Source organism: Meleagris gallopavo, chromosome 2 (genome assembly GCF_905368555.1).
Source record: "Meleagris gallopavo chromosome 2, MGAL_WU_HG_1.1, whole genome shotgun sequence".
In the NCBI taxonomy this organism is placed as follows: Eukaryota; Metazoa; Chordata; class Aves; order Galliformes; family Phasianidae; genus Meleagris; species Meleagris gallopavo.
In genome coordinates, this window is record NC_139405.1 from 101271865 (window position 1) to 101284128 (window position 12264).

The 12264-nt window shown below is 38.9% G+C and overlaps 1 long non-coding RNA gene across 1 annotated transcript in view; it reads left to right on the top strand.

The window, feature by feature from the left end:
- Positions 1–495: 495 nt before the first annotated feature.
- Positions 496–12264, top strand: part of LOC116216383 (uncharacterized) — a 59096-nt gene continuing 47327 nt past the window's right edge. The window contains exon 1 of the long non-coding RNA XR_004159067.2: positions 496–679. This is a non-coding gene — a long non-coding RNA (uncharacterized LOC116216383). The remainder of the gene's footprint in view (positions 680–12264) is intronic.

Genomic DNA, 12264 nt, shown 5'->3' on the forward strand with positions numbered 1-12264 from the left:
AAGCTAAAAGACAAGGGAAAAGTTAAATTAAAAAGTATTTGAGGCAGGTAGACATTCCTCTCAAGATGCAGTGCTGAATGACATAGAATATTATTTTTGGACTTAAAAAAGAAAGCGGTAGTGTATCTACTTTGTGTAGTTTTGTGTCTTCTCTTCCATGCTACTCAGTTCTGAAAACAGCATTGTCAATAAAATACTGACAGCCGAGTCAGAAATAATGCAAATTGTAAAAACTAGTAGAGCATTCTGGTTTCCTATGGATACACTGTGTGACTCTTCTCATCACCCACATCCATCCACTATAATTTTTCCAGTTCTTTCATTTCTGTGATCACCTCCACCTTAATATTACTGGAGTATCTCCCACTCTCTGCCTCGTGTCTGCTGGACTCTCTCCTAAGCTAGGAAGGAAACACTAAGTCTTTCTCATGTGGGCACTTTCCTATGGTGGGTTGGATTGTTTTGCTCTGCTTAGTCCCTTGTTTTTCCAAAACTAGCCAACAGCACAATGTCCACTGCAAACACTGAATTTGGCTGATGGGCTCGAATGTTTTTAAAGGAGAGCAGCAAGATAAACACTTTTGTAATCATTTAACTTTCATTTGTGTAGGAAACTAGGCTGAAAAACAGATGCCTCAAAGAACTGATTTCTGAGGAAGGATGATCACTGTGATATGAGGTAGGTCTTTCTCTCTCTCTCTCTCTCTCTCTTTGTGGTTTTGACCAAAATTTCCATTCTGGACATAAAAAACTTTTCCTGTTGAAAGTCTCTTAAATTTCTATGTTCCCATGAAACATGTCAGTTTATAGGATTGGCATTATTCCAATTAAAAAAATATTTTTTGAAACACTTGACCATCTCTAGTGACCACATGACTTATAATAACTTATATTTACAGTCCAGGCAGACTAGAATAGCAGAAAACGTTAAACCAAACAGCATCCACCCAAGCTGGAATAACTTAGAGGAATTATCAATCCTTAAATCACAGAAAAGTGCTTTGTCCCAGCTAGGGACTTGGAAAGCTTTCATTCACAAGCAATTTTATAGGTCCAGGATCCTACCTGATAAAAGAACTTACTTTGCATTACTTCAGAATTGAAAAGTCTGAGAAGTCCATATTTTCTTTCAGGAAAAGTCTTAGAGTGATATTTTCAAGGGAGTGGGCACGCTCATTCCCTTGTGCAGTGGCACTTCATTCCCCTTAAGTTTAGTGTTTTTCAGCATAAGTGATGGCATTGAAACTTGTCTCTGCATGGGGAATCAGTCGCTCATAGCAGCAAACTCACCACCAGGAATGCTCCCAAGGGTCTCACAATGTGTTGAGCTATAATTCAGTGAAGGAAGTCATTTCCACTTATGGGCTGTTTGTTTGTTTGTTCTAGATAAAATTGTTAAGAGTTTAGCTCAAATCTTGCTCTTAGCATGTCTAGATTGTTTACTTTACTAAAAGGTTGCAGTCCAACCCCTGCAAAACAATGATTAGAGAGCTTTGCTTTTTACTGCTGCATTTAAGTGTTCCTGGAGCAGTGGCTGCTCTGCTGGAGGAGAGGGAGCAGATTGTGTATGTTTTGCTTCTTTTCAATCTGTCATCCAGTGTCACTACTATTCTAACAGTGGGCCTCCTGACTTTGTTCATTGTTTTTAAATTAACTGAAAAAAATATTGCTCTTGAAAGGTTAAATCATAAAGAATTACAAGCAGCCTGATCAGCTTTATTCTGTCCTTTAAGGTACTACTTCTTGCTAGTAGTCCTAAATCATTAGCTGGAAAAGACTAACCATTTTGGAGCACTTTGTATATTTTGCAATGTCTACAGTGAAAGAACCTAGAGGGTTTTCTTTCTTTTGTCTCTTTCTATTTGGATCTTTTGCAAGTGGAGCCTCTACTGACATCCACTGGTAGCTCCAGGACAGCAGCAGTCCTGCAGCCCGCCTGCAACCCACTCGCACTAATCCAGTCTCCTGAGCCAAAGCATTGATTTAGTGCTGCACTAGATGTCAGCTCAATTGTAAGGTCAAAATAATGTAATCCTTCCAGTTTCTCTCCCCTTCCCAGAGGAATGGCCCCTTTCCCCTTCCATGGTGGTAAATAAATTCAAGAGATGAAAACCTGCTAGCAATTTCTTTGGCTGCACTCACCAATTAGCAACACAGAAAATCGAACCACAGTTTCCTAGGTGTAGTGGGAATTTATAAGGAATGAGAGCTACCAGGAACATGAACTTGTATGTTACTCATTATATATATATTTTTGTTTCAACTGCAATAAATTAAGAGTTAATGATCAAGGGTGCAGGAATGAGGATTAGAGACCAGATGGGAAGAGCTGAGGGCTCGCTGTACACACTGTGCCATCGATTGTTTCGAGTCGTTAAACCCTGAGCCCTGTACTGTGCGTACTGCAGCGTGAGATCAATGTGAAGATAAGTGAGAATGTATCTATTGCTGTTAGCTTCTTCTGGCTCTGTGTGACTTGCTTTCCAGACTGTGTGGGCACATCTACACCATAAATTCCTGGATGCGTGGGACTTTGGGTTGGGTCCCCGTGAATTTACATGGCTTTGTTTGGAGGAAACAGAGAGGAGATTATGTTGAAGAAACTGTCGGACTTAGCAGAGCAGGGTGCTCAGTAAAGTTTTGCCAAGGACATAATTTTCTGTAGATTTTTAGCTAGGTCTTTGCATATAGACTTTGTTATCTGTGCATTTCTTTGGGAGCTGTAGTCATTCAGTGAAGAAATGTCAACTCATATAGTTACACATGATCTCTATTCATTTCTTGTGTGCGTTTATTTATTATTTTTTCTTTTACCATCTTGTGGTCAACTTTCTCACACACTATTGTTTCTCATTTCTGATTTGATAAAAGTAATTAGTAAGGAGACCTGGTAAAAATTGAAAAGCCACAGATCAAACCATTCATTTTCCACTTTTGCAGGAGGTGTAGGAGTTACTCTAAGAATTAAAAAAATATGGTAGAAATCAAGGCCTTTCCTTTTCTGAGTCATGATATTGGTGCTGACCTCTGTCACTGTAAATGGACCACAGAGTTGGATATGCTCAGGAAACCATATATTTTGATTGCCGATATAAAAGTTGTTGCACCAAAATCAAGGGTAGTGGATGCTCCTGTTCATTGCAGGGGATTCTAACTAGATGACCTTTAAAGGTCCCTTCCAACTCTACTAATTCTATAATTCCATGATTTTATGACTGTTATAATCAAATTCAATGTGTTTGCTCCTTACACTGAAAGCAGCTGTTGAGGTGATGAGCACAAGTAAATCTGAGGCATTATCCTGCCTCATACCTTGACATAGTAATACTGCAGTGATGCAGCCAGTGTTCGCGTAAGTTCTGCTTGCAGACTTTGTCAGGAGCAAGAAAGCCACTTCAACCCTGGAGAACAAGCAAATGGGTAGCTGGTAAGAATGTCTTCAGATCAGCACACCATTGCCATCTGGGCATAGGCCTGGGCATCCTGCTGTAGGTGTCCCTGCTTGAGTATGAGTTGGACCAGATGTCTGATCTCCATCACTTTGTTGTTTTGTGATTGCTGTCCCTCTCAGGAAAATAAAGCATGAAGATATCTTTCTCTTTTCCCACTGGTGAAAGACTTCCAGCCCACTTATAGAAATGTTTCTCCAGCCCTTTGTCCTTGGGTGCTGCAACTCCAGGATTTGGGCCTATTTTGCTTAATGGCCTCAAACGAGCCGTGCAGCAAATGAACAGTAGTTTTTGTCCACTGAGGTGCAGAAAAGCCTTTTGTTCCTCAGTTTATGTAGATATTTATGATTTATACATTTTTAAATGCACATATGATTTATCTGCAAGAAAATGAAGCTGAGCAGACAAGTGCTGGGATTCCCAGGGAGATGAAAGTGGTTGTCTAAGCGGGCTCTCAGTAGAACCTAACTTACTTGGCCCAGTCTTTGAGCTCCTCCATTCCCCCAAGCCATTTGATGCATCTGTTCATGCAATTTAGAAATTAATAGTTTGAAAATACTCCAGAAAATTACTTAGTGTATTTCAACTACTTTTTAAATAAAGCCTATAAATTCTCCATGATCTAAACTTGGGGAAAACGCAGGCATACCTACTTCATTACCTGGGCTTTGTTGTGCTGATTGAGCCATGCCTATCATATTAATTAAGGCATCCACAGACTAACAGCATAAGGATAAGTGCTAGCAGTTTCTCCTGTACCCCAAGCAGTATTTAAATTGGAAGTTAAACTGTCAAAGCAGAGAGATCTGAGTGCGCCTTTTCCTTATGGAAAGTTCAATGCTTGGGAGTTCTTAATCAAGATTGTCAGACATTTCCTGCTCATTTTCAGCCACCAACAGCAGGCATAGGTGACTCCCTCCTTGCTGTTGAGGGGCGGACAGAGCAGTACTGTGTGATCTGTTGCCCACTGAGCCACCTGCAAGTCGTTTCGCTCCAGCTGTGGCAGACCTCATGCAGAAACACAGCCTGGAAAGAGCTGGCTCCTGGCCAACGACACTGTTAGGGGTTTTTAGCTTAATTCTTTCACTGACCTCCTCCTGAGGAGCATAATTCATTAAGTACAGTATCATAAAGGCCATGGCGATTAGAAACAGAAAACACTGCCACCAGTGTAGACCATGATCTACAACAGAGTATACATATATGTATTTGTATATATATATAAAGTTCCTTTTAGTTTATTCTCAAATTTGAAGCTGAGAAGGAAACATCTCCATCTTTGCTTGTTTGAGATCTCTAGGCATACCCTGAAATGGATAATATTTATTTTGTGCTACTGTAAAACCTGATGTAGGGCACAGCAGGCTGTCCAGAGGGATCATGCTCCTAAGCAAGGATGTGTGGTGAGGATAAGGTTTACAGGTCAGAGCACTCCATTGAGGTCTCTGCTGTGAATAGAAATGCAGAATCTCACACCATTTCACAGAATTGCCACTTAGCAGGGAAAAATATGAAAGGAAAGGAAGGGAAAAAGGGAAGGGAAGGGAAGGGAAGGGAAGGGAAGGGAAGGGAAGGGAAGGGAAGGGAAGGGAAGGGAAGGGAAGGGAAGGGAAGGGAAGGGAAGGGAAGGGAAGGGAAGGGAAGGGAAGGGAAGGGAAGGGGAAGGGGAAGAGAAAAGAAGAAAAGAAGAAAAGAAGAAAAGAAGATAGGATACACAAAGCTAAGCACTCTTAAAACTCGTTTTGCACATTTTCACAACTGATCCAGAAAAAGTTATGCTTGAACACACACAGGATTTTGTTTTCGTGCCGATGATTTTTTGGGTAACTCAAGGTTATGACTGCCAGTCAAAGTGTCTTGTTGATGATGATTGTTTTGAGACATTCTGAAGGAGGAAAACACTGGAAATCCTTTTTGATTGATCATTCTTATTTTAAGTAAGGCTGTCAGTAGGCTATGTCCGGTAATACATGTATTTGATTGCAGCCAAAAGAAGAAATTTTGTTCATCTTCAGAGTGTGATGATGTGCGATTATTATTATCAGTAGTAGACCTAGAGTATTTGCCATGTAAAAGCTGAAGGAATCTGAATCTTTAAGTATTCATTGTTAATCTTGTCTAATGGTTAAAAAAAAAGGGAAAAAAAAATAGAATGACTAGTATTACTGCTGAAGTTCATATTCTTTGCATTAATGTTAAATATTTTATCACAACTACTCTGCTTCCTCTGTCATTTTCTGGTTTCTCTGTTCAGTATTGTTGTGGGTGTTTTTGAATAAATCTATCACATCTTCCTAGGGTTCTTTGTTCTTCTTCAACCTATCTGTGTTTTTTCACTGAAACAACATAATGAGTCATATTTTAGTGTAGAGAAAACAACATCTCATTTGAGCATAATTCGGATTTCATGTCTGACACAATGAATACTTGGAATTACTAATGGTAAAGTGTGGCTGACTTTAATTATATAAACACTGAATTACCTCATTAGCACAAAGCTCACATTTTCATGGGGTTATTCCTTCCCAAGTGCAGAACTCAGCATTCACCTTTGTAGAATTTCACAATAATTTTCTCTGCCCTTCTCTCTGTCAAGGTTCTTCTGAATGGCAGTACAGTATTCCGGGGTACCAGCCACTCTTCATAGTTTTGTAACATAGAATTATAAATTCATTAAGATTGGAAAAGATCTCTAAGATCATCAAGTCCGACCATCAGTTCATTCCCCCCATGCCCACAAATCATGTCACTTAGTGCAACATCTCCACGTTTCTTGAAGACCTCCAGGGACGGTGACTCCACCACCTCCCTAGACAGCCACTTCCAATGTGACACACTACTTCCTCTGAACACACTACAGGGCCTCAATGTCTTTATTTTAGTGAGGAACTCAAAAGTGAACACAATACTTGAGGTGCAGCCTCACCAGGGCTGAGTACAGGGGGATAATCACCTCCCTAGTCCTTCTGGCAAGACTGGGATGCACTTTGGATATTATCTATCCAAAACCCTTAAATTGAAATAGTGATCAACGTAGACTTCACTGATCAAGGATGCTGTCTGGATGTGCAGGGATGGGATCAGGAAAACCAAGATGCAGATGGAATAGAACTTGGCAAGGGATATGAAAAACAAGGATTTTTTTTAGGTACGTTGGGCTTGAAATTGCTTGTATGATCCTGGCAAAGTCTGCAAATACAGGTTACATCAATACCTGCTGCATCACTGCAGTATTACTATGTCAAGGTACACAGGACAACGCCTTAAATTCATTTGTGCTCATCACTTCAACAGCTGCTTTCAGTGTGAGGAGCAAGCACACTGAATTTGATTATAACAGACATAAAATCATGGAATTATAGAATCATTAGGGTTGAAAGGGATCTTTAAAGATCATCTAGTCCAAATCCCCCACAGCGAACAGGAGCACTTAGTCCTTGATCAGTTCTCAAAGCAAACAGCACATGAGAATGAAAATCTCTTTTGCTTGCATTGTTTTCTATTAATATCTGAACCTTACTATAACAGACATAACAAGTTTGTGATCAAAGTAAATTGAAGCGTGGTTGCATTGAAGGTAGCCATGTTTTGCCCTTGGTTTTGCTACAATCGTCATTTATTTGAGGTGTCCCACTCTTTGCTGGTTGAATCGATGCTCAGAGATGCATCCAACTTGCCCTTGACTCTAGAGCGAGAATATGGCGTTGTTGGCTCAGTAAAGTGCTTCAAGTTAAGTGACATAATTCAGGCTTATGGATACAACATGATTTTGGATCAATCAGGTATTTGTCCCAATTGCTTTGCTGAATGCTTAAGTGAGCAAAACCAGCTTTCTTACTGGCTGGCGAAGAGCAGATCTTTGGGGAAACCTATCAGTTTCATCACAGGAGAGCAGGAAGAGTTAACCCTTCAGTGTTCACTAGGACCACTTAACGTTATTTCCTATGGCAACAATGCAAAGCATATGCTGCTGGTTAATGCAGTTGAGCAATGAACTAGCAAGACAGTTTAAAAGTCTTCCCATACTACAGTGGTACAGTGAGAAGACACGTCCTTGTGCGAATCTGAAGTATGTTTGTCCACAATTTCATTAGTGTATGTGCCTGAGTCAGTGTCTTCATTAAAATGATAAGTTTCTCTCAAAGCTGCAGATGACAAGTGACCTTATAATGTAACATGGTCCCGCTTAGTCTGCGGGAAAGTATTAAATGTCAGGACTTATAATTGTAAGGATTTGATATTTATGAAGGTCAGTTCAAGTGTGAGTAATATAACATAATATTACATTTAAACTAAGATCTGTGTTCATAGGAACCTTTTAAAAACACTGAACTGCCACTGCTGAAATAGTGCAATGATAGATGATGATTTTTTTAGACTTAACACATACAGTGAATTTGCAACTCGTGTAGGGTTTGTATTAAAAGCTGACACGATATTTCAATTTAAACAGTTTAGATTATTAAAGTTGGCAATCAGCCAGAAACATATCAATGTTAAAAAATGTCCATTTACTTGACTTTTGCTCTTGTTTGTTTTCACATGGTAAAATACATGAATAAATCCACCTGAATATGTGCTCATAATATTTTTAATGTTTTTCATTCAAAAAAAAAAAAAAAAGAACATTTTGCCTTTATTTGAAGCTTGACATTGCAAGCTAGGGTATAATAAAACTTTTTCAAAAGATAAATAGAATAAATAAAATAATAATGAAAGGGAAAAGAAACCCCATTCCACAGATTGTATCTCGTTAGCACTGAATTTCTTCAGGTCAATTCACTATTCAAAATGATGGAAATTAAGGACTTGGATTAGATTCTCTAGTATGTATTTTCTTGAAGGGATTCTGTTGCCTGGAAGCTGATATCCTAATGTCTTATACAGATACAGAGATAGCACATTTCTTATGAACATAGTCCTGATGGATGCATAACATACACTGTTTTCTTAGCTGTAAATCTCATTGGATGCTCAACACTATTCAGCACCTGGCAAGATTAGGATTTGTATTTTTTTTTCTATCAACAAAGCATTGAATATCTAAGGAGTAAGATAGAACGGGTAGTCATATAGTAGATATAATGGATCAGAACATCTTTGATACTTTTCCTACTGTCCAAGGGTATTTGAGCTTTTGTTCTGAGTTACTGTGGAATAAACATGCTTAATTAATAATTTGCTGTTTGGTCTGATAGTTTCACTGACCACTGCATTCATTGGGACCACTGAGTTGTGCAGGAAGAGACAGCTTTGCAGTGATTCATGAGACAAGTAAGTTACAAGAATGGACAAGTTTTTTAGTTATGGAGAAGTTTAATAAATGAGGAAAAGTTTGGAGCTGGGCCCTTTATAGCTGTAGATTTATTGGTAGATTTGCACCATGTTATTTGAGGAGGATCGAGTGATGTGCTCCTGGCTTTTTAAATTCCACAAGCCTCCTGTCAAAAAACGTAGATATTAGGACAACATTCACATAGCCAAATATAGGTATCTATAATGCAGACAAGTCTGAGCAAATCATCAAAATGTCTAGTATAGTCAGTAGTGGAGAGGAACAGAGACACCAATTACCAAAACAGACATCTACATTAAATGAATCGTTTTCTAAAAGAGTCTGTTTCTCTCTTGTCAATAAGACAATTTACAATGAATATTTAAAATACAAATTTAGTTTTTTATATTCTCTTTCTATATATCGCAGTAAAACAGCAGATTCAGAGGTAATGGGGTATTGTTCTTCATGGATGATTTCATGGCCCAGCTTCCTCTTGTCCCTTAGCAATCCCACATCCTACTTCATTCACCCATTTTCCTTCAGACTTACATCTACTTCAGTTATATCACCTTCCTCTCCACACCTGTAAGTGGGTCAAGTTGCCATTCCTTTCTCTAGGGATTTTCACCATAAGCAAATGACAGTGGGATGAAAAAGGTATAGTTTTACCATCTAACAGCAGAGGCAGGAAGAGAGGTTGTTGTCTTGGGTTTCTGGAGACTTTCTTGACTCTTTCTCCTGATGTTTACTACCTTTGTAATGTCATCATCTCCTGAGAAGACAGAAGACTACAGCACCCAAAGGAATTCTATCTATGAAAGGTAAATGAGTAGAAATATCAGCCCATCATTGAAGCTTTCTCTTCTTTCCTCTTCACAAGGATTAAAATGTGAGAGCTGGTTGGTATTCTGTAATTAGTATTTCCCATTAGCATTTTCCACTGCAACCTCTCTAATTATCTGTATACACTGAAAAGTAATGACTTACAGAAGCTCATCAGTAAAGTGAAATATGGATACCATGTTGGAGAGTTGTCAATGCACGTATACTATTTGAGAGCAAGTCTGAAAACAAGGAAAGAATATCTGATTTGCCTAAAAAATCTTTCTATACAAATAGGCTCAGTTTGCAGATGGACCTCCATATCTTCTGTTAATGGAACCATTGGAAATATAATATAGATGTATAGAGGAGGGTGCAAGAAGGAAAGAGGAGCCTGAGCAACACTGAGGCAGGTGACTGGTGAAAACATATTGGCAGTGGTAGAGGCTAGGGAGAAAAAATGAGGTGGGACCTTGCAAATGGAAAGGGAAATTTTTCAAGTTATAGAGTGCAGGTAAAAGGGACGATAGATGTGGCAGAAAATGCGAGTTTCATGGTGCTTCAGGGCAGTACAAAGAGGAACAGCTCATGAAGAGGAAGCAAACTCCCTCATTAAAACCAACTTGGTTTTTTAAAAAAGGGTGTTTAAGTATATTCCATGTAAGTAAGGAAATTAATAGCATAAATAAGAAGTGCAGATGGAGAGGGTGATTCCATGGATGAAAACTGAAGTGTGCCCTTTTTTCATAGAAGAAAGTAACTTGCAGAAACTAAGTGTAAACACTGAAAAAAATAGCATTGGTTGTAAAAAATTATGGCGTTGCACATATTTAAGGAGAAAGAACATGGCATATCTTTTGAATTGGAAGTACATTTTGTGTTGGGATGAGTAAAACGTGGCAGTGTGGTGGATTAGAAAGTGCATATGCACTGTCATGAACAGTTCTTAATAGGGATTGTGAAGGTGTGTTGAGTGTTATCTCATAAAAAAGTAACTTCATTGAGTTTCAGTAATTACAGTGATAGGAGAGATTATCAAGTTTGAGTATAATCTGAATTAGTCCGTGTACATGGCAACTGAGATTAATTCATCTATCATATTCTAATTTACCGGGGTAATAAGCACAGTTGCTTTTTCAATGTTTGCTTTATGTGTTCTAGTAGGATTAAAATGGGTTATGAAAACATTGGTTGGCCCAGGCCTCCAGCTCCAGCACCATTCATTTTGACTGCAGATGAACGTAATGATGAGGTGAAGGACTAGCTCTGATGTATGGGAAAGAAATGAAGCATTTCCTTCTGCAAGTACCATGTGTTGTCTTTCACAGGAAAGTGTACATGCTTTTTTTCCTTTTGATCTTTATACAGTGTTTTCTCTGTACTGCTGAACTACACCAAATGTCTTTTTGAGAGTTCGGCAAACAAATGTCAACCTTTTGCCAGCTGGTGTGAAATTTAAAAAAAGGATATTTTAGAATCTATTTCAACTGCTTTTCTGTCAGACAGTGATTGTATAATTGAAAGACATCCAGTTGATAAAAAAGAACATATTTTTTATTGGCAGCACAGTAACATGAGTTCAAAGACTGTATTTGCCAAGAGTGCATAACTCTGTAATGGCCGGCATACTTTTACAAGTGTTCAGTGGTATTACTGACAGAAAGATCACTTTGGTCCAAGACAGATGTAAAATACTTCATTTAACAAATATTTACCCCACGATTATCTGAAAATGTAGAAAGTACAACCTGACATGTTTGAATATCTAAAGAACCTGTTTATGGGGTATTCTATTATTGTTCCTACATAATAATCCAAAAAATATAGTTGTAGGGGAGGCTGGATGATTTAGGATGTCGGTAATAGGATACAAAGCCTTTCACTTCTTGGTCAGCAGTTCAAATCTGGCTTAGGTTGGTAGTAACTCAGAATGATTGCTGGACAATATGACTAGGGTTAATAATAGGTTGCTGCCTTCTAGATTTCATAGTCCACCACCAAACGGCATGATGACCAGAGGCTATTGTCACTTTTGCAGAAATTACTCTGTAAAAGGGAAGATCATGAAGGTGACTGCAGAGGTCTGGGACCTGAGCAACTCTTGCACAGAATTGTAGAATTGCCTCCATTTTTCATCCAAGAACCTGTTAGGAGTTTGCTCCTAACTCAGCAGTGGTGGAGATAGGAAAAACTTCTGCAAATTGAATATCACTCAATTTCAGTCTTGAAGAATTAGGGAACAGGGATACTGTTATAGGTTCTCCAAATGGAGAACTATGTAGCATAAGTGTTAAGAGATAATGAGAAGACCAGCGATAATGTGAGAGTTTTTCTTGGGTTTATTTTCTTGTTTCAAGCTGGGGAAGCAACAGGATGTTGAAGTTTTGATGTATATTTAGGCTGAAAAAGGAAAACAGTTGCATCTTTCAGATGTACGGAGAGGGTTGGAGTCATTCCCGTCCAGTGCCTATCACCCTTTGTGGCTATGCCTCTGGGAAACGAAACAAGGCACCCATTTCTTGTCACTGAGACCAGATGGCTTGAGCTAGTTCACATCCACCTTCTTCAACTCCCTGCTGTCCAAAACAGGACATCATCACAAAACTACTCACAAGCTGTTGACCCTGATCCACGCTATTGCCCAAGGAATGTTGAGAACAGTTGTGGGTTTTATTAGCTTAGATCAAGAACCTGCCAGCAACCACCTGATGATGT